This window comes from Eublepharis macularius, chromosome 16 (genome assembly GCF_028583425.1).
Source record: "Eublepharis macularius isolate TG4126 chromosome 16, MPM_Emac_v1.0, whole genome shotgun sequence".
NCBI lineage: Eukaryota > Metazoa > Chordata > Lepidosauria > Squamata > Eublepharidae > Eublepharis > Eublepharis macularius.
The window spans coordinates 32,936,916-32,959,452 of NC_072805.1; positions in this window are offsets into that span (position 1 = coordinate 32,936,916).

The following is a 22,537-nucleotide window of genomic DNA, read 5'->3' on the forward strand; positions in this document are numbered from 1 at the left end:
AATGCAGTAGTCCAGACTTCATATCTTTCAAGAGAGCCTTTCCCCTCCAGTTTCTTCTCTGCTACTCCACGAAGAGGAACAGAGAACACCTGTGACTATTTTTCATGTGGCTTATGTCAGGGTGTACATGTAGGCCACCGCTGTGGATAGGAGGTGAAGCCCACGCTCAACTAAAAACTTTGGTAGTTGAATCCGAGGGTTGGTCTATACATTTGGATGAGTCAGGAATTAGAACTGTGTCTGGATTTCAACCTGTGACTGGTGATGGTGTGTTTTCATGCTGCCATGTCAAAACACATCTACAAGCACGCAGAAAGCTAGCATGCTTGAGAGAATTCTTTCTCCTGATAAGCTCAGAGCCAAGCTACAAGTGACGAATTACACTTGCCTGGCAAGCGAACAGACTCACGGGTATTCCTCCCTGTTCACTTGCCATTCACTTGCGCTCCACTTGTGGATTTCATCACTTGTAGCTTGGCTCTCATTCTCCACATGCAAGGAGTTTCCAAGAAAACAGATCCTGAGCTCCTTCTAGCTGGGAGAACCATGATCAGATCCTCCGAACATTTTGAAAGTTAAAAAGTAGCTGCTTGGGGCCCCAATTTGAACGAGATAAGGGGGTCATTTTGCCAGTTGAAATTGACCCCCCCCATACTGGTGTTAGCACTCAAAAAGAAAAAAAAGACAGGCAAAGAAAGGGCTGCCTGTCTTTTTTCCCTTCTAGGGCTAACAATAGCCTGGGGATGGAGTCAGTTTTGATGAGCAAAACTGCAGTTATCAGAGGTCTTCTCTTGCAATGACACAGTGCGGTATAGTACTTGGACTAGGATCTCAGATTCTCAGGTTTAAATGTCTATGCCATCATTAAGCTTCGTGGGTGAACTTGGTGCTTCTTTCTCAGCCTAACCTACTCACATAGATCAAGATGGGTAGCCATGTTGGTCTGTCTGAAGAAGTGAGTTGTGATTCACGAAAGCTCATACCCTACCACAAAGTTTGTTAGTCTTATAGGTGCTACTGGACTTTTGCTCTTTTCTGTTCTCATAGAGTTCATGGAAGTACCAAAACAGGAAGGGAGAATTATATATGTCACTCTTTGGAGGAAGAGTAGGATCAAAGTTAACCAGATTTGCAGGCAGAGCTCTGAGCATCTTGCATATTTAGCTTCTTAAAACACTCAGTGCTTGAGGGCCAAGCTACACATGACGAATGACACTTGAATGGCAAGTGTATTTCTCCCTGTTCACTTGCCCTCCACTCAATCCACTTGCCGTTCAAGTGTCATTCGTCATGTGTAGCTTGGCCCTCAGAGAACTGGCTTTCCCATTCACATCCATTGTGGCAGGAACAGCTGCTTGTCTGTAGAGACAACTTATAAAGTGGGCTCCATTGAACTGAATGGAGACCCCTATGCGAATTCTAGATTGCACCCTGCTATTACTTAGCATGATCTATTGAACTGAATGGAGACCTAGATTGCACCCAGCTGCAATTTAGCATATTCCATTGAACTGAATGGAGAGCCCTCTGTGAAACCTAGATTGCATTCAGCTAATGTGTGAAATCTTGTGTGAAACCTAGATTGTACCCAGCTATAACTTAGCATGCTCCATTGAACTGAATGGAGAGCTTGTGTGAAACCTAGATTGCACACAGCTGCAATTTCACATGTTCCATTGAACTGAATTGAGACCCCTGTGTGAAATCTAGATTGCACCCAGCTGCAATTTAGCATGCTCCATTGAACTGAATGGAGACCCCTTGTGTGAAACTTAGATTGCACTCTGCTGCAACATAGCATGTTCCATTGAACTGAATGGAGACCCCCTGTGTGAAACCTAGATTGCACTATATCTTAGAGAATCTCAGTATCGGTGGTAGAACAAATTCCCCATATCAGGGGCTCTGCTAATGAGTCATCTCTCCAACCTGCTGGGGGAGTCATGCTATACGCTTGTTTTAAAGTCCCTATTCTTTATTATGCTTGCAACAGAGAAGATGGTCCATATGGAGAAGATGGGTGCAAAAGCATCCCTGCTAAGACAACGTTACGATTCAAGGCGACTCAGATGCCGAGGTTTTCTCCAGCTTGGAAAGCAACATTTGCTGGTATTATTGATGCTTCCCCATAGCAGCAACAAAAGTATTTCAATAATCTCCAAAGAGTTTAAGAACAATATACTTAATTGCCATGAGTAATTTCAGAGCTAATTAATGTGATAAATCTCCAGAGCGAAGTATTCTTAGTTAATGATCAGCATAAAATGAAATAGGTTAAGGTCTTCTTGTGCAAATGCATGTGCTGTTGAATGTTATTTTTGATGTGAAATGGAGGAAATAAACAGGCAAGCACGTGCATTTCTAATTAGCTATAAAGGTAGATGGGTTATTCCGAATACCATTACGAGGGAACGTCCTCTTGAAGATCGTCAACATTGCCTGCATGTAGCTCATTAAAGGAGTGACTCTGTGTTAATTTTTAATAGATAACGCTCCAGATATGTGATCCACTTGGGCTTTTTTTGTTGTTGAAAAAGCAACCTGATAATCGAGTTATTGACACTCCAGTATGTCTAAAATTCTTGCTTCATACTTTTAAAGTTGTTTGATCAGGAAAAAAGATCATTTAAAAACAGTTTAAAGAAATGAATTGGTATGTTGCTCTCCATCGCTTCCTTTAGTTGAGCTTGCTCAAACAAAGCAGCATTGTATAGTGGTTAGAGTATCCAAACAGGAACTAGGAGATCCAGGTTCAACTCCCCACTCTGTGGAGGAAGCTTGCTGGGTTACCTTGGGCCAGTCCCTCTCTCAGTCTATGCTACTTTACAGGGTGGTTGTGAGGATAAAATGGAGGAAGGGAGAACGATGTTGTAGTCTGCTTTGGGTCCCTATGTGAGGAAAAGTGAGGTATAAATACATCAATGTGGCTGCACTATGGGTGTGGATTCTTTACCCAGCATGCCAAGCCTGCCTCTTGTGAATGTCATGTGTTTCTGGAACATGCAAACATGCCACTAAAATCCCAGGGCAGTGGGGAAGTAAGGTGTGTTTCCCACTTCCACTGTGTGAAGGATGTAGAATCTGAAGAAGACTGTTTTCAAACATCCTTAAAGAGACGGCCCACTAACCAAATGCTGCCGGCTTTCCCCCTTCACTCCACATGTCTCTGATTTCAAAATGGTAGCAGGCTGTTTGGCTTCTGTTTTTTCCATGCCTTTTCTGAGAATGCACTTTCCTGTGGTCCCCAAAAAGGCGCCAACCTGCCCCCCAATAGCCAAACAGCCTGCTACCATTTTGAAATGGGAGACATGTGAAGTGAAGGGGAAAAGCCAGCAACGTTTGGTGTGTGGGCCATCCTTTTAAGGATGTGTGGAAATGGATGAAGCAAGTTCTGACTCGTGAGGAGACATGGGCACGAACAGAAAAAAACCTGAACATGATGTTCGTTGTTTGTTGCCATCCACGAACAACGAACACTGACAAACATGATCCTGTCATGAACATGTTCATTGTTCGCTGTTCATGGGGGCCAGCAGGCTCTCCTCCAACTATCAAGATCCCTACTGCACCACTCCCAGAAATCCTACCTGAGCAGGCAGCAGGAAAGGTACCAATAATAAATAATAGCTTGGCCCCAGAGCCTGGCAGCGGCCCTGGAACCTGAAGGGGTAGATCCCTATCCCACCGCACACAAAGAAAATTCAAGATCCAATGCACTCACCCTGTGTCTCTAACAGCAGCTGTCTCCCCCTGAAAGCCAGAGCTGGGAGCCCCCCTTCCCCCTGGTCTTTTCCTCTTGTAACAACTTTGGAGCTCCAGTCCACACTTGGAAGGAAGGCCTGCCTATCAAGCTAAATTGGGCTTAGATTGGGGTTTCCAGGGCAACAGCAGGAGTTCAGACAGAGTTCAGACAATCCCTGCCTGAGTTGCCATGGGAATTGATTGCAGTTGCCAGACTGTCTGGCTTGATGAACGAACAGCAATGAACAAGGCTTGCAATGACCACCTGTTCATTTAGAATGGAGCCTCAGAAACAGCTTGTTTGTGAATAGCAGATTGGGTTGTTGGTGGGTTTTTTTTAGTTTGTATTGCTGTTTGTGCCCATCTCTACTCATGAGAGCTCATGCAGGAACAAATGTTGTTAGTTTTTAAGGTGTCTCTGGACTTATCTGGACCGGTTTATTTCTTTTCTGCAAAGCATCAACATTTAGCTGTCATTCATGGGATTTAAAGGGAATAATATCTGCAATCAAAACTGGATTTAACTAGTAATCCTGGTGAGGTACGGCAGTGGTTTTAAAACTTGGCTGGGTTAGGCAGAAGACCAAACTTTGGTTTGGTGGTATGAGAACAACAAGGCTGGAGTTTGCTCTTCAAGAATGGCAAGCCGATCAGATGGGTCTTTCTTGTAGTTTGCTGTTACACTTGAAGTGGCAAATCACGATGTGTTTGCCTTGCAGAGATGGATTGTGAATTGAGAACAAAACACCGTTTGAAATCTGGGTTTGTTAGGTGATAGGATGGCCAACTCTGGGTTGGGAAATTCCTGGAGATTTGAGGGGTGTGCGTGAAACCAGAGGAGAGTAAGGTTTGGGGAAGAGAGAGATATCAGCAGGGTATAATGAGGGCCAGTTTGGTCTAGTGGATGAGTAGTGGTACTCTTAATTTGGAGAGCTGGGTTTGATTCCCCACCCCTTCGCTTGAAGTCAGCTGGGTGACCTTGGGTCAGTCATAGTTCTTCCTGAGCTCTCTCAGTTCCACCCACCTCACTGGGTGATTGTTGTGGGGATAATAACACACCTTGAGAGCCAGTTTGATGTAGTGGATAAGAGCAGCAGGACTCTAATCTGGAGAACCAGGTCTGATTCCCCACTCCTCCCCTGGAAACCAACTGGGTGACCATGGGTCAGTCACAGCTCTTTCAGAGCTCTCTCTGTCTCTTCCACCTCACAGGATGATTGTCGTGAGGATAATAATAACAACATACTTTGTAAACCGCTCTGGGTGGGTGATAAGTTGTCCTGAAGGGCGGTATATAAATTGAATGTTACTACTACTACTACTACTACTACTACTACTACTACAAGTATTGGGGGCTTTTCACAACACTGTGCCAATGTGGATCCTCCAAAGCAATATTTTTCCAGTGTTATAAGAATATTATCTCGATGCAAATGTTAGTCTGCTACGAGTGCTCCATATTTAAATCAAAACAAATATTTTTTTCAACAGCAGCTTTAATTGATCCTGTACAGCCTTTTGAACTCCTTGTGGCTGTGCCAAATATTTCCCTGTTTCTAGTTTCAGGACAGAACTACTGATGAGATAAGGATTGTCATGCAAAAACATTGAGCATATATTCACCCTCACCATTTTGTTTGGTACCAGGATTCCCCCTGACTGCCCCATGAATGGACTAATTTCATGGGTGATTGGTCAAGGATCATTCAGACAATGAGAAACGTTGCTGGAACACTACATAACTGGTCAGATTTGGTTGTTGGGACATCACTGAGGGCAAGTGAGGATGACGCAAAGAAACAAGTGTATGTTTTGGCAAGGAGTGCCACCAGTCACCAAAAAGACAATAGGGGAAAAGGTTGCACAAAGCTGTGAGCATTTTTGGCTCATTCTACTATCTGTTCTAAAAAACCCATACCACAAAGCAGCTGAGCTGAGATTGAAGCTGAGGCTTCCAAGTGAAAGTCCAATGGCCAATTCACAGGACTGACCTGGCTGACAGGTTGCTATGTGACGGATGCTTTCCTTGGAGCAATCCCCACCAAATAACATGGGACTTCTGTTCAGGATTGCTCTTCTAAATTGCTTTGGAATCTCTTTCTAGATTTAGCGCTGACGATCGCCATTTTGCCACTTAATGCCCAAATGAGTTGTCCTGAATAAATCAATGGGTCAGATCCAATACAGTTTTTCCTGCAAAGAAAAAGGAAGGAAGGTTCATCTTTTAACCACTGCAAAGGTGATGCTGAGGATGATGAGAGCTGGATCAACAAAAGCCATGTGGGGCCAGCGTGTCATAAGGAGAGGAACGGGGAAAGATGAAGAAGAAAGACTGGATCTAACCCAATGTGTAATTTATAACTGCTGGCTATTAATGCAAGACTTCCTATAAGGACTTTAGATTTGGGCATTGCTTTTAAGTTTCTCTCTAATGCTTAACTTTTCTCCCCTACTTTACAAGTTGAGCAAGGGGAAAAAAAACCTTCCCTCAGTCGATGACATTACTGTCACCTGCTTAAAACAGTATGAAGTTCTCCAAGAATCAGAGTAATCTCCAGGGCTCACTGTTTTCCATGAAAGCATTTATTTCAGTCAAAATACTTCACGTTTTTTCCTCCACACTGACACTTCAGAAAAAGTAAAAACATGTCATTTTAAAAGGAAGCATTCCCTTTCTGTACAAAGAAGGCAGGGTTTTTTTCCTCTTTTTTTTGCAGAGCAGGTGTACCACAATATTGAGGATACAAATCACACCTTCTGTTGAGAAGACTTAAGTTCAATACAGACGAGGCTGAAATGGTTCCAATCAAGAATGTAATTGCAATTGAATGAGTTCAGACTGGGTAGCAAAGAATGTAGCAATGAGTGAATGTCCTTTATCTCTTTTGATTTTATATCTGTATGTATAACCTGTTATGTAGAGGGTGACACATTGTGTTGGTTTTATACACAATGTTCGGAATCTTTAAAAATGCCATGTACATTACTTGTGATGCCGTTGTAAGCAGAGTTGACTTCAGTAGAACTTAGAATGATGTAACTCTGTTTAGGATTGCATTATTTTACATTACAAAGTAAACAGAATATGTACAAATACTTGCATTTTAGGGGTACAGTTCAGTGCAAGGAAACAGCAAACGACTGAAAAGAAAAGAATCACAGTTTCTGTTTCCACAAGGGAAATGGGAACTCCAAACTGGTGTTTTTGGCTTAAAACGGAAGGATAACAATTATGAAAACATCTCTAAAATGATTTCACTCAGTCGCATGTCTTGCTTTTAAAACAGTGGCATGCTTTAAAAAAAGATAACTCTTCCACTTAGTAAATTCTCCCCAAAGGATCCTCCCCTACCCGTTTTGCATGGTAAACGTTGCAGCGTCATTTTCTCCCTCGTGTACCAAGCGTAGGGGACGGGGGAAGCAGACGTGTCCATCTGCTTGTACAAGCATGATGGAATCTTTTGAATATGCGAATGGAAGACCTGCTATTTCAGATGTCATGTTTTTTTCCCCCTCTGTTGTTAGCCAGAAGACAACATGGAATACTTTGGTTTACCTGTGTAATCCCAGTGTGTCCCAGGTGCCAGGGCTTGTGTTAAAATCGGCATGTCTCCTGTCAGAAATGGTTGGAGTGAGACAAGGACGGCATGACCGCTGGGCTCAGCAAGCTACAGAGGTCAGGTTTCAAGGACAGCCAATGTGGCAGTGATGGGTTAGTGACAAGTTGTCAAGTGTGCAAATATAAAATAGGAAGGGGCGGGGGGGAAGGAGGAAAGGAGGGAAGCTGTTTACAAAAAAGGAAGGAAAAAGTTCTGTTGCGCCTGATGAAATATTCAGGTGGCCGGTAGTCAAGGACTGAAAGGATTATGTGTCTCATTCTTTGTTTTAGAAAAGGAAAAGGGAGAAAGACACAAAAAAAGTTGTTGGCATTCATTGCACAGATTCAAAAGTGTGCTAATCAGAGATGCTCTCCAAATGGTTCACTCAGGGCTGATACTCTGATCTAAAGGCTTCAAATGCTGTTGAACGGTGTGGTTGGATACTTCCCATTTTATTTACATTTTACTGAGTAACCTGAGAACTTGTGGGCTGTTTGGTGGGGTATATATTTTAATATAAATGTTAAATTGCATAGTATTACAGTAGCTGATGTGTCCTTATCTTTTTGTAAAATGGAAACCATATTGTTTAGAGCGCACAGCTTTCTTTCTTTCTTTTTTCCGGTTAAACCTGTCAAATTCTAAGTCAAACTCAGGATTTCCAGGACTACAGTGAAATAACTCAAAATGCTGATTTGAAGAGTTTTGACTGCTTTTTGAATTATTTTGTATTGGCTGACACCCCAGGTTTTACAACTCTTTGTTGCTGTTTATAAATTAGTTTTGCTCTTTTAATTTTTCTTACTAGTTTTGATTTTATTGTGATATATACTGAGTGTTTATGGTCAACCATCTTGTCAAGTTGTGGGGAGAGCGGATAATAAATCCACAGTTCGTAGAAAAAGTGGTTTGAGAGGGGAGGTTGGGCACCTTTGTTATCGTTATCGTCGTCTGCCTCCCTTTCAAATGTGTTTTTTTTACTCTGCATGTGTGTGGTTGCATACTGAGAGCTTTGTGGGAGGAGATGGGCAGTGATTGGAGGATTCCTCAGAGCGCTTTAACCATTCACATGCCCAAGAATGCAGAAGAAGTGCTCTATAAACCAGCGGCAAAAGCAAATACCAGGGAAAGTGTGATCCCAGAAAAAATGCCCCAAAAAATGGCAAGAAAACTGCCAGCAAACATTTTGCAAACTGAGATGTGTGGAACCCTGGGAAAAAGTCGCCAGAGTTCCATGGGTGGGCTGTGCCTGTAAGGACTTGTGGAAACATCCTAAAACTTTCAGGGTTGGATCTTCCTAACCCCCTCCCCTTGTATTCCTACTTTTATCTGACAAAGGGAACTTGACCCTGGAAATCTTGTTGATCTTTAAGGTGTTGCTTGCTCTCCTAACCCCTCTTTCCATTTGAGGAAGGTCTTTCCACCCAAAGAAAAGAGGATGTGGTTTTTGACCAACCCCCTCTCACTGCAGGCCTCTACTTTGCTGCCCCCCCTTCCCCGAGGTCCACTGACTCCCTTGAGTCACGATTTTTGGGGCTGCAGTAGGTTGGTGGAAATAAAATGTTCCCCTTCATCTAACTGCTGCTCCGCTCAGTTGCTTGGGGCAAATTCACATCTAGGTAATTGCACGGTTGCCCTGGATTTGACATGTGGATATCCGAACGTTATTAGAATTAGGAAATTTTCGTCGACAAACAATTTGTGTGTCCTGATTGAGTAAATAAGTGGGAGGGGAAGAGAGAGCCACCCTTTTATTGTCTGCACTATAACACATTCAATAATGTGCATTACTATTAGAATAAATGAAAAATGTATTTTTAACACTGTCATCTCTCACTGCGACGTGTATCTTGAGATGATTTGCAAAAGCCTGGTGGTAAGTGGCTTACAGTGGGAAATCAGTTAGCTCTTAATGTTATGCTGATGCATGGCAGTTGCTTGCACCCATTAATGAACTAATCCCTGATACTCCAGTAGATATTATTCTTGCTCTTGTGTATTACAGATTTCATTTCGTCTAAAACCAACATTCTATTGGAAGGAAGCAGGACGGAGACAGACGAAGGGGCACTTCCTACCCTTTTTGTGAAGTGTCCTTTGGATAGGAGTTAAAATTATTTGGCAAAGGGTGGAAATAAAGGAGAGATTTGATATGTCTTCTCCACCTTTTTGCCACGGGTATGTTGGTGGAGGACAGATGGGGAAAATAGCATTACTGAAACCAGCAAAACCCTCTTTTTAGCTCAACACAAAACATTAAGTATTGTGGTTTAGAGAACTATGAGTACAACTAGTTTTGTTTTGGGCTTCGGAAAACCAAAGAAATTTAATTTAATTTATTATATTTATATTCCGCCCTCCCCGCTTTCGCAGGCTCAGGGCGGATCTGGGAAAGACAAATTATGTAACCTATGCCATTACCATTTTTCCATGATGAAACTACACTCCCTTTTCTAGGGACCTACAATTCATATTGCTACCCCTAAACTATATTTGTTATTTGCGTGATGTGATCTTTTATAGTGCCTTGTTGAAGTGTGCCCAAGCGAGCAGGTGAAACATGGAAAATACACCCTGAATGGTGAGGCAAAAATTGGCATTGGGTTCATAGTTTGGGAGACTTGTTTTTTCAGGACATGCAATACATTATTTTGCTGTTAGCCTTGAGATTCAGCCCAGGTCATGGAATTTGCTCATTGATCAAAGCAGGGGTGGGGGATGGAAGGGGAACTTATTATCTCCAGTTATTTCTCCTAACTATAAAAAAAAATGGTTTAATCTCCTTAATTTACACTGCATTACATTTTCACGTTTGCTAAATGAAATTTACAATAGCTTATGGGCAGGGTTCAAATTAACACCTTTTGGTGTATTAATGAGCTGTGTTTTAATTCTTTCTGACCAGTTAACATGCAAATAGGAAGGTGAAATCTAGGTTTGTATGAAACATTCCAAGAAGATTATTGTGTTCATTGGGGGTGGGTGGGTGGGTGGGAGGAGCTTGTCACAATATGTCACATCAATCAATCAGTCCATCCATCCATCCATCCATCCATCCATCCATCTTGGAGGTTCTTTGGCTTTACATATGTACTGTAACTTGGGGAAGCTGTTGACAGCAAACTTTGTTTACTGACTTCATTTCTAGCCCGCATTTCTAACTGAGGTTCAGAGCAGATCATCCAATTGGACCACTGCAATAAGTACAGTAAAAGAGCCCCTTATAAAGCATACAGCCAACACCTCTTGAATCCCCTTGCTCACATTGTCCTCTTTCCTTCCTTCTGGTAACCCCAAATTCTCATGGCCTGAACTAAATGAGTACATTTTCTACTCTTGAGTCTGCTAATAGTTTAGGAACTGTCTACTGTAGACTCTGTTCAGTGTAATGTCAGGGGTTTAATCCATTTCTGTCTTGCCTTGTTGTACCAGGGACTTTCAAATATGACTTACAGATTTGATAGCACCCAAGCCACAGCCGCAATATCTGTTTGAAAAAGATATGCCAGCATGTGGCCTTCAGATGATGCAGAAGGTAGTGCATTTAGTCTTGCAAGAATCACTGCTTGTCTGTACTAGTGGTGATACCTAATGTAGGCTTGTGACAAAAGAAAACCCTGCTCCTGGTGTATCACATGAGGAGAATCTAGTTATAGTTTTTACTTTGCTTTCCTAAAGGGAATAATGATGGTTGCTAGGAGGACACTAGAGCAAGAGCGCACAAGTCTTGAATAGGCTTACCAACTCTTTCTGGTGACTGGTGCGTGTGGGGGTGTGGTAGTTACCCAGACTTCCCCCATGAGCATGTAAAGTGTGCATGTACACTCCTGCCCCTGCACGCAATGACATTACTTCTGGAGTGCTCTCACACTTTGCTTCAGGGCCAGCTTTATAAGACATAGCATGTTGACCTATGTCTTATAAAATTGGCCCTGGTGCAAAGCAAACATGCACTCCTGCACTCCAAGCGATAACTTCACTTCCAGAAGTGATGCCATTGTGTGTGGAACTGGGAGGACGTGTGCCTGGGCTGTCTGCTGGTGGCAAGCGATCTCTGGGTGGCCTGTCATCTCCCATGGATTGCCAGCGATCGGCAAGCAGAGGGGCAAACCACTGGTGAGCTCCTGGCAACCGTAGTCCTGAACCAGGAAGTGAGATCGTTTCTCATCTAGGAGTCTCTCAGAAGAGACACTGAATACTCCCAAGTTCTCTATGGAAAGGGAAGTTGAATGGTGCAAGCCTTTATCAGAGTCAATAAATCACTAGGAGACTAGGCAATCACAGGAATGAAGAGACAGGCAAGAGCTGTCATTCCACACCGGAACTTAGTAGAAATTAGGTGATGTAGGTCTGAGAGGAAGAAAAATGGAGCTGGTCTACTGGCATCCTAATATGATTGCCAGGGAAAACCTGGAAGCGATGGTGGTAGCTCTAGGAATTGCTAGAAATCTACTCTAGGAATAGCCAGAAACTATGGTTTTACCTGATGAGGGAATTAAAAAAAACTCACTCGTGTCCGAAGCATAATGACATCACTTCTGAGGAAAATCCAGAAGGGATGGGGGTGGCATGTCATTTGTTCATGTGTACCTACCTTGGGCACAAGGTCCCAAGCTTGTTTCTACTAAATTATGCACATAAGCAGAAATCTGATACTTGCATTTGGATTTGAGCAGCTCATAAACAGGGATTTCAGAGGACCAGGAAGATGTGGGATTGGGGCATCCATACAGGGAGGTAACCCCCCTTTAGGGCACCCAATGAAGTTGATGAACGATAAGTACAGGACAGATAAAAGGAAATGTGTCTTTTCTCAATGGTGGAATTCACGGCCAAGGGATTCAGTGGCCCTGAGCATGATGGTTTTAAAAGAGGCTGAGACAGATTCATGGAGGAGAGGTCTGTCAATGGCTACTCATTATGGCGAGTAAAGGTTCTTTCATATTTAGAGGCAGTAAGCATCTGGAACCCAATGCTAGGATTCAACACGAGGAAAGGCCGTATCCTCTGTACCCTGTTTGTGTGGCCTTCTAGGGCAATTGATGAAACTGGATGACAGGCTAGATGGTCTACTGGTCTGATCCAGCAAGGCTTTTCTTATTTTCTTATTGGGGAGGGTAAAAGGAACTAGCAGAAATGGTGTCCATGGTCCATGAGCATGAACTGAAATATGAACCAAAATTAAGCACGAACCAGGCCGGTTCATGGTTGGTGAACCAGCGGTTCATCAGATCCCATTTCTGATGAACCGCCACGAACTTTAGGCTGGTTCGTTTGGTTCATTTTTTTGTTCATCACTGCAGACAGCCTGGTGCCAATCAATCAGTTTCCTAGGCAACAGGGGATGGACTTTCTGCAGACCTTCTGCTGACACAGAAGTGAACTTCTGCTGGCTCGGAAGTGACCTTCTGCTGACCTGGAAGTGATGATTTTCTGACCCGGATGTGATGTTTTCACAAACCAAACGAACCGGTTCGCGAACCAGGGGGGGGGGCAGGTACGTGAAAGTTCGTGGTTCATGGTTTGTGAAATTTGACGAACCACGAACCACATGGTTTCTTTTTTTTCTGGTTCGTGCCCATCTCTAGAGTAGATAGCACACAGAAACTCCCAGGTTAAGTGCCTGGCATCTTCAGTTGAACTCTCTCAGGTGGCAGATATTGAGAAGACCTTTTCCTCTCTGACACCCAGTCAGAGGAGGTAATGGATTACAGATCTCTATGCCCCAATGGTTTGATGTAGTATAAGGCAGTTTGTGTGTTCCGTATGTATGGGAAGAGAGGTAGAGTTCCAAAAGGCATACATATGGCAGCCCTTCAGCTGCAGAAGGCTTTCCGTTGGTTCCTGAACCTCCAGCATTTCCCAGACTTTCTTCTGCCACTGTCAGGGTGAGACATTCACTTTCTAAAACAACAAAGTGTGGTGATTTTTAGGCAAACAGATTCAAGATTCTGCATGGCACAGGATGCTACATGCACAGACATGGGAAATATGCTCTGTGTTGGGAGTCGCCCAACTGCTACGGCTTCCCTACCCGAACACAGCGTTTCCCCCCAGACATTTTCTGTTTCCTTTCATAGACATTAATTGATCCAATTAAAATGTGAACAGCTCTTTCCTGTCCCCTGTTTATTAACTGTTGTAGCTCAGTCTGTTGTTTTTCTATCAGTAATTCTGGAGCGAACTTGCAGGGCTGTGAAAAAAAATGTTTTTACTGGCATGCTTGCAAAGGAAAAGAAGCAAGTGAAGAGGGACTCCAATTAACCTGAAATGGGAATAGGGAAATAATGGCAAATTAGACGTACGGTCAGTCCTAAGAAACATGTGGCTAATCATAGGTTTCAGTTAGGAACTTTGCAATGTAATCCTAGTGAGCTATGTGAGGCTTACACTTGCAAGCCTCCAAGTGGTGGCTGGAGATCTCCTGGAATTACAACTGATCTCCAGGTCAAAGAAATCAGTTCTCCCGGAGAAAATGGCTGCTGGTATGGACTGTATGGCATTATATTATGTTGAGGTCCCTCCCCTCCTCAAACCCCACCCTTCCCAGGCTCCACCCCCAAACATCTCAATTTCCCAGAGCTGCCTGAGCTCAGTTTGGAAACCTTCAAGCACACTAAGGAACAACAGTTCTTGCAATTGGCTGGTAATACGAAGATGTTAGATTTGATAGGTCTAGTATAAATATGCAAGGTTTGACCAAGGCCAGCATCTTCTGAGATTAGGCAGGTGGCAACCTGGGAGAGGGCCTTCTCAGTTGTGGTCCCAAAACTCTGGAACCCCCTCTGCAGGGAGATTTGCCTGTCCCCTTCTGTTGCCATCTTGCACCATTGGGTGAAGCCTTTTTTTGTTTTATTTTGTTTGGCTTTATTTCAGCGCTAAATCCTTCCTGCCCAATGTTTCCAATGTTTTAATTGTTATTTTTATGTCTTCGTATGTTATTTAGCCCTGAATTTAATTTTTTTAATGATGTGTTGCTGTTGTGGTTTAGGTTGGTTTTAATGGTTTTAAAATGGGACTTTCTTATGTATGTTTTAATTTGTTAGATGCCTTGGTGGTCCTTGTAAGGGCAGAAAGATGGGATATAAATTTTGTTCAATAAATAAATTAAAGAATTTGCCACCTCTCCAATATGCATGTTTGAAAAGGACTAATAATATCTTATTGATGTGCAGAGCATTATTGTCAACTTCCCCACTTGCAGTAGTTTAGTCTGGAAACATGTTTACTACCTCTGTTAGAATCAGGACTCAGTTGGGTTGCCAGTAGAGGTGGGCATGAACCAGGAAAATACCGGATCGCGTAGTTCATGGTTTGTCACATTTCATGAACCATGAACCATGAACTTTCAAGAACTTGCCCCGGTTCATGTACCAGTTTGTTTGGTTCATGAAAACGTCACTTCCAGGGCAACAGAAGGTCACTTCTGGGGCTGCAGAAAGTCCATCCCTCTGTTTCCTAGGAAATTGATTGGCACCAGGCTGTCTGCAGTGACGAACCAAAAAACGAACCAAATGAACCGGCCTAAAGTTCATGGTGGTTCATCAGAAATGGGCTCTGATGAACCTCCAGTTCACAAACCATGAACTGGCTCAGTTTGTGACAAATGTTGGTTCATATTTTGGTTCATGCCCACCTCCAGTTGCCAGCAACTGTTGGGGAAACTCCTAGAGATTTGTGGGGTGGAGCTGCAGAGGCCAGAGTTCTGGGAGGGAATGGAGCTTATTTGGGACATGTTTCCATAGAGCCTAGCCTCCAAAGCTTCCATTTTTTCCATTTATTTATTATTTATTTATTTCATTGGACTTGTAGCCCGCTGTCCCCGCAAGTGGGCTCAGAGCGGGTAACAAGTAATAAAAATCACATTAAAACATTTTAAAACATATTTAAAACCATAAAATTCAGTACAAAAAGGTGGCTACATAGTGGCCCATATATCAAACCCAACCCAATACATCCAGGAGGCAGGAGATGAAGAGAGTCGGCAGACCATCATGGAGAGAGGTTACATTTCCCGCAGCAGAAAACCATCAGAGGAGCTTGCTCAGTGCCCCAGGTTCAGCCATACGTTCGGCAGAACATCTCTGTCTTACAGGTCTGGCAGAAACAGTAAATCCCACTGGGCCCCAGTTTCCACAGACAGAGAGTTCCACCAGGTAGGACCAGGACTGAAAAGGCCCTGGGCCTAGTTGAGGTCAAGCAAGCATCTTTGGGGTAAGGGACCACCAAAAGTTGTTTATCAGCTGACCTAAGTACCCTCCAGGGAACATAATGGTGAGAGGCGGTCCTGCAGTTCCAGGGGAACTATTATCTGTAGTTTGGAGATTGGCTCTAATTCTAGGAGAACTCCAGGCACCGCTGGGAGTTGACAGTCCTAGGCCTGAGAGAATAATGTTTTGCCTAAGTGAGATTTGTGAATGGGTAGAATTTCCCTGGAAAAGATCCCACACTTTATTCTACACTGGCTGTCTCGTATAAAGGTTGCCTGAGTGATATGCGTACTTTAAAAATGGGTTGTACAGTCCGTATGCTCAAGACATATTACCCCAACTAGGAGGCAGTTCTGTGTGTCTACCGTTAAATATAATTTTATAATGAAAATTTTTCTCTTATGAAGGTGAAACTTCGTGATCATATTACAATTCTAATTTTTCTATGCATAGCAATCGTATGACCTCCCCATATTGCCGCATAAAGTATAGATTTAAAGTTAAATGATCCAGTCAGTCGTTTAACATTTTCTTACAGAGTAATTTCTTCAGTAACTCCTGGATGTTTACATACGGCTCCCCCCTTTTTTTATATTTACATTTTGAGAATTGAAGAAAAACTGACATTCTTTTTAGAAACTGTTTTTAATAGCCTTTGTTTATTTTTAATATCTGGTGTTCCGGACTCCTGCTCTAATGATTTTTTTCACACTGCATTGGTAATTAAATTCATTCATTTTCCTGGCTGCACAATTCCTTTAAATAAAAAAAAGTTATGGGTAATAACACCTATTATGTTGAAAGTACAGAGGAGAAAAGGGCAGATCAGTAGCTTTTAGTTCAAGGAGATCACATGGAGATTCAGGTCAGTGGTTAAGACAAAAATCTATATGCAAGTTTGTGCAATATTTTAGACTTTTCACATTTTTATGGTAGATCCAGCGATTCTTACGAAGATTTGATTCCCTGGTGCATACCTCCCCCTTTCAAGAGCAACAGTAAAAGGAATATGTATTACACAGGTACCCTTCTTATTTCATTTGTGGTTGTAATTGTCAGCCACAACTGTAAAACTGTGGGTTCATTTAAAACAAAAATGGCTGGAGAGACTGTTGACATGTTGTCATTTCTCAACATATAAAGGGTGGCAGGGATAAAATGGGGCCTGAGAAAAAGAAGTCAAAGAGGTTGGTAGGTGTTGGAAATTTTGCTTTCGATACAAACTAGGAAGCCATGATGGAGAACTGTGTGAATTGCTCTCTCTTTTTCTAGTATTTGTTTACGGCAACGTTTCTTCCTCTTTTTAGCACAACCCCCCCCCCAACAACTTACAGTACTATGAAAGCACAAATGGGGGCCCTCAAGGACTTGTGGGGGGCATTTCATTTCTCCCTCCCCCACAATTTCAATTTTCCTTCCTTGAAATCCCCCGTTTCCTGCCTCCTTCTTTCCTTACCACCTATCAGCTAACTTAGCTTTAACTGCCTCCTGTCTTCAGTTTTTCCTCCTTCCCTATCCCAGACAGCCTCTACCCAGAAAAACTATGGCTATGTTGTGCGGTGCCAGTTGCCAAGCCAGTTGCCAGTTGCATAGAGGGGGACATGCAAGGACCTGCGGCAGCACCTCATTTCCTCCTATATCACCTTCCCCACATTGTCCTCTTTCCTTTATTCTGGTAACTCCCATATCCTCACCCTTCTCTGCTTTCTTCTCCCACCCAGCAACCAACCTACCTTTTACCTCCCTCCCATCTTCAGCTATATTTATAATTTATATACTTTATACCCTAGTGGAAGGGGAGTCAGTGAATCCAAGCCAAAGTGTGTTGTTATTATCCTCACAACAATCACACCCTGTGAGGTGTGTGGGGCTGAGAGAGTTCTGAGATAGCTGTGACTGACCCAAGTTCACCCAGCTGGCTTCAAGAGGAGGAGTGAGGAATCAAACCTGGCTCTCCAGATTAGAGTCCTACTGCTTTTAAACACTACTGGAGTAACTCTGCACAGGATTGCACAATCTGTTTCTTAACTCTAGTTAATAGATTACCTTGGGGCTGGATGGTGGTGCCACAGTGCTTCTATTACTAGGTAGACGAATTTAGATGAATTTATTCACCTACTATTACTAGGTGGGAGACGTGACATATGAGTGGACATCATGAGGTTGGTTGATGATCATGCAGAGGTTCCATTTGTGTGATTCTCCATTTAGTGAAGCAGAAAAATACTGCAAATGGGGCCTCATCTCAACTTTCATACAGCTAACAAATTGCAGTCTCTGTAATATATGAACTGTGGCTTTGTCTTTCTGCTAGCAAACGGCTCACAATTTTTGGAAGTTTAAATGCCAGCTGGCAATATGAGGAGTGGTGGCCATGTGCTGTGATTGGGAAGAAAATCGATCGAAGCATGCTCTTGTGGATCAGGGCCAAAGCATATTAGCAATTAGGTTTATTTGTTTAGTCATGGGCTGAGTAAGAGTATATTATGTCATCTAGAGATAGTTAAGTGTATGGTGCACTCAATTTGTTCTGTTCTGCTGCTGCCAAGGTCAGTTTCAAATATTGTTGGACTCCTATGCAAGAGATTGATCCCTGCCCAAGAAAACACGTGAGCATGGGCTTAGTCACTTCCATGATCTTTAGTGCCAACCTAGTTCCAGCTAGGACAGTATCCTAAAAGTAGATTTTAGGGGCTAATGGCAATGGTCCTTAAATTACTGGACCCAGATTGGCTCAATCTTACCAGTTTATGGCACTGACCATTCTTTTCACCAAATATAGGTTGGATGATATGGGTTAAACTCTAGGGATGCTTACCTGCTTAGAAAAAAATAGATGAAGTGAAAATTCCAGGGTTCCTCAACATGGTGTTTATGGGCACCATGGCACGCAACAGGACTTTCCTGTCACCCACCAAACTTATCAGAAAGTGGGCAGGGCCACTGAAGTCAGGGCTTGTTATTGACAGTCCCCACTCAAATGAAAGGCTTTCCCCCCATAATAGCAGCGGCAAACACTGAAGGATCAACAGTAAGCAAGCACTCAGGCGTTCCTCAGTTAGTGCATGATTCCATTCCCTCTTCACACTTTCCTTCCTTTAGTTCCCTCTTCTCTTTCTCACTCTGCCCTCTGCTTTCCTTCATTTCTTTTTATTCACTTTCTGCAATTCTTTTGCAAATTGATGTGGGTGGTATTGTGTTTAGCTCCACTTACTGCAGCAGCCGTTTTGGGTTTGGCTCTGCTTCCTGTGGCAGCCATTTTGGGGTGCTGCTCACAACCTTCTCCCAAAATTCCAAAAGGCTCTCACAGGCTCAAAAAGATTGGGAACCCTTACCTGGGATGCCTTGAATTGAAGAATGTTGGTGCTTTTTCAGACTGAGATTTGCTTTCTAATCAGCCAGAGAGCTTTCCCAGCTAATGTTCCAGGATCTCATGGATACTAGAAGAGTTATCATCACAGGCTTGTAAGTGTGTGAAAAGCCACTGTGATGCAGTGGCTAAAGTGTTAGACTGGGAATGGGAAGACCTGGATTCAAATCAGCACTGGTTCTCCATTTTGGGGCCCTGGACAGAAAGTGCCCAAGGCTCCTTATTTTCAGTACCAGCCCCCTCTTCCTGCCCACCAGCCACATGCCCTCGTTTGCTTGTGCATTTTTCTCCTGACTATTGGCAAGCTCTCCCACCACCTGCAGTCATAGCCGCCCATACTGCCCGCACATCTTTTTGCTGATGGGACTGGGTGGTGGGTGCCACTGTCATGGCCAGCAGGGATGCCAATAGTTTGTACACTACCCACACTCCCCTCTCCAGCAGTGCTAGGCAGCATATGCAACTGAAAGCACAGGTGACAAAAGCACTCACAAGCGGGCAGGGGGTGACTGTAGGCATCAGAGGAGATGTGTGAATGCAGAGTCAGTGGCAGAGGGCTCCACCAGAAGCCACGGGTCCTGGCAGCTGCTCCATTTCAAGGTATGGTGATGCCTGCCTTGATTCAAATCTTCCTGTGGTCCTGAAGTCATGGGATGACCTTGGGGAGGTTGCCATCTTTTCGCCTAACATACCTCACAGGATGGTTGCGAGGATACATGGCAAAGGCTAATGGAGTAAATTTTTTTTAAAATGCAAAGGAAAACTAAAATGCATACAAAAGGGACTTTTTTTTGGTGTGTTTCGTTTTTTACAAAGTATCTGCAGTAAAAAGCGGTAAAAAGAAAATCCATGTTTTGTTTCCTTCAGTGAGGTGTTTATTTTAATAGCGGTGGTTATTTCCCTTGTTTCCTCAACAAGAAAGAAAGAAATTATCCAATTGCTTGGAAAGTCACAATTCAGGTATATTTATGAAAACACAATTACTTCCTATCTTCCCTTTTAGATTAGGGAAGAGGGTTTTTTTTTCCTTTTTGGTAGAAGCAAGTTATTTTTACACTGCTGCGAGAGACGTGTACCTAGTAAAAACTAGACAACCTACTTTCTGCATTAATAAATAACTGTTCTGAATGGGGAATTTTCTTTTATTCCTATCACTACACAGACAAATGAAACTTGTATCAGCAAAATGGACTATCCCCCCCACACACTGGTGTAGCTAATTGTTAAGGAAGCTGAACTGTTAGGGAGCTTTTGATTTTTTCCCTCCCCTTCCCTCGAATCTTTCTGCTATTGTAACTCCTGGCTTTAGAACCAAAATGGTATTTTTTTTTGCCGTTCCTCTGTTCAAGCTGTAGAGAGTCCAATCTACAATTGTCAGAAGCCAATATAGGGTGATTGGATTATGCTATTATTTAATTTAAAAATTTGTTTCTTTTAAAAATGTATGTGTTCCTAGCCAAAATCATCTTCATCAAATGTCAGCATTGTTTCTATAGTGTTTGATGATCTTTCTGCTTTTCACCACCATTTTCTTTCTTTTCTGCCCTCACTGATCATGGCCAACACTGGCTTGTTCTGATGGTGAACATGATTCTGTTTGTAGGCACCAGGGCTGTTTCCACACGCTCTAAAAGAACGGCCCACTCACCCAATGCTGGCAGCTTTCCTTCATAAATCAAGACGTATCCATTTGTAAAATAGGTGTGGGCTGTTTGGTTTTTGGTTTTTTGGTGCCTTTTTGGAAATGTACTTTCCATGGTCCCAGAAAAGGCACCGATAAAACAGAAGCCAAATGGCCCACATCTGATTTGCAAATGGAGACATCACCAGTGTTCTGTTGGTGTGCTGTCCCTTTTATTGGGAATATATGTTTGGTTTGGTTTAGTTCAGTAACTTAGCAGAGTAACATAGCAGAGTTATTTAGTCAGAAGTGTTTAAACCCTTAAAAATGTTCATTAATTAATTAATCAATCTTCAGACAAAATCATAGAAAGATAGAACTTACAGTTTATTGTAGCAGATTTCTTCCATAGCAATATCTTCTGGTAATAAGAAGGAAAAGATCCTAATCTAAAGAGTTACATTCCCTATTCTAATGCCACGGCCTGAAAAAGTAGGCGGCGAGGCTGTAGATGTGTGTTTGTGGACAAAAAGAAGCTCCATAAGCAGCATGGAGGATTTACATCCTTTCTCTTGGAAGACCATGTGGGGAGAGAAAATTTCCCAAGAGGCACAGAGGCAAGAGAGGAGGAGTCAGTAGGCGTTCCCACTTTAGACAAGAGAGTGGCAGATTACTAGACTTATACATTACATTCAAAGAGACATGCAGCGCCCTCCAGTGTTCAAAGGCAGGCTGAGTCGCCTATTCCAACACCTTTAAGGGAATGTGGAAATGGTCCAGCTTTGGGAAACTTCTCCTCCTCCTATTTTGTTTGGGAATTCAGCATTGTACTATTATTAACAACATCCCATTGGTCATTGTCAGGTAAGTTAGGTAAACTGGCACTGTGGCAAATAAAGTAAATGGGTAGTAAGGGCATCAATGCGGACATTAACATGTATGTACTGTAAGAACTGCAAAAACAAATCTGAAATAATAAAAGTATTTTGGCTCAGCTGTAAGGTGATGGTGAAAATAATGGTTGTTGAGTTCTGCCTGAATTTAGAGATACTGGAGTATTTTTGTGTGTGTGTGTGTGTGTGTGTGTGCCATCATGTCACAACCAACTAATGGAAACCTCAGGAAGGTGCTGTCAAGGCAAGTGAGAAGCAGAGGTGGTTGGCCATTGTCTTCTGCTGTGGTTCTTCCTTGGTAGTCTCCCATCTAAGTACTGACCCTGCTTAGCTTCTGAGCTCTGACAAGATCGGCTTATACAATACTATTCCACCACCCTGGAATACTGGTTGTCTACCTAAAATTAAAGCAAGATGGACGTACCAAGGTTTTTGTGAGTGCCTCTAATGGTGATCACAAAACCAGCAGTATCAGGTATATTTCTAGGTTACCAGAAGTCAGTGAAAGGGCCAAAATCTGTCACACTTTTTAAATCGCGTTCTTCCATTATAAAGCTCAGGGTGGCATCATGGTTTTGCATCCTTGCAGGCTAAGTTCTGTAACTGGCCTCTGTGATCTTCATGGCTAAGTGGAGATTTCCCTGGTTGCGGTATATCTCTCTAACCCCAGGGTCTGCACTGTTTTACAATTAGAGCTAAACTGTGTCAAAATTCAGAGCAAGAGATCAACAAAGAACCACTTCAAGAAAGCCCATTTGCAGAACTGAAAACATACAACTTAACACTGCTGACATGAGACTTGAGACTTTTGCAGCCCAAACACTGGTTACTTTGAGTCCTTTATTATAAGTCTATATCATGATTTCCCTTTCTGTAAAGCACCTCTAAGAAGCCGTCTAATCCTATATTCCACAGGAACATGAAAGGGAAATAGATTTGAACCAGTCCAGTTAATGACTATTCCATCCATATATGTCAGAGATTTTGTTACTTGTTGACCTCCATCTTAAGTCTTGAGAGGTTGGCATTGACTCAGAAACTTGCTAATCATTGCAGCCAAACTGATAGGCACTGACTGATAAGATTCATAGAGCACTCCCAAG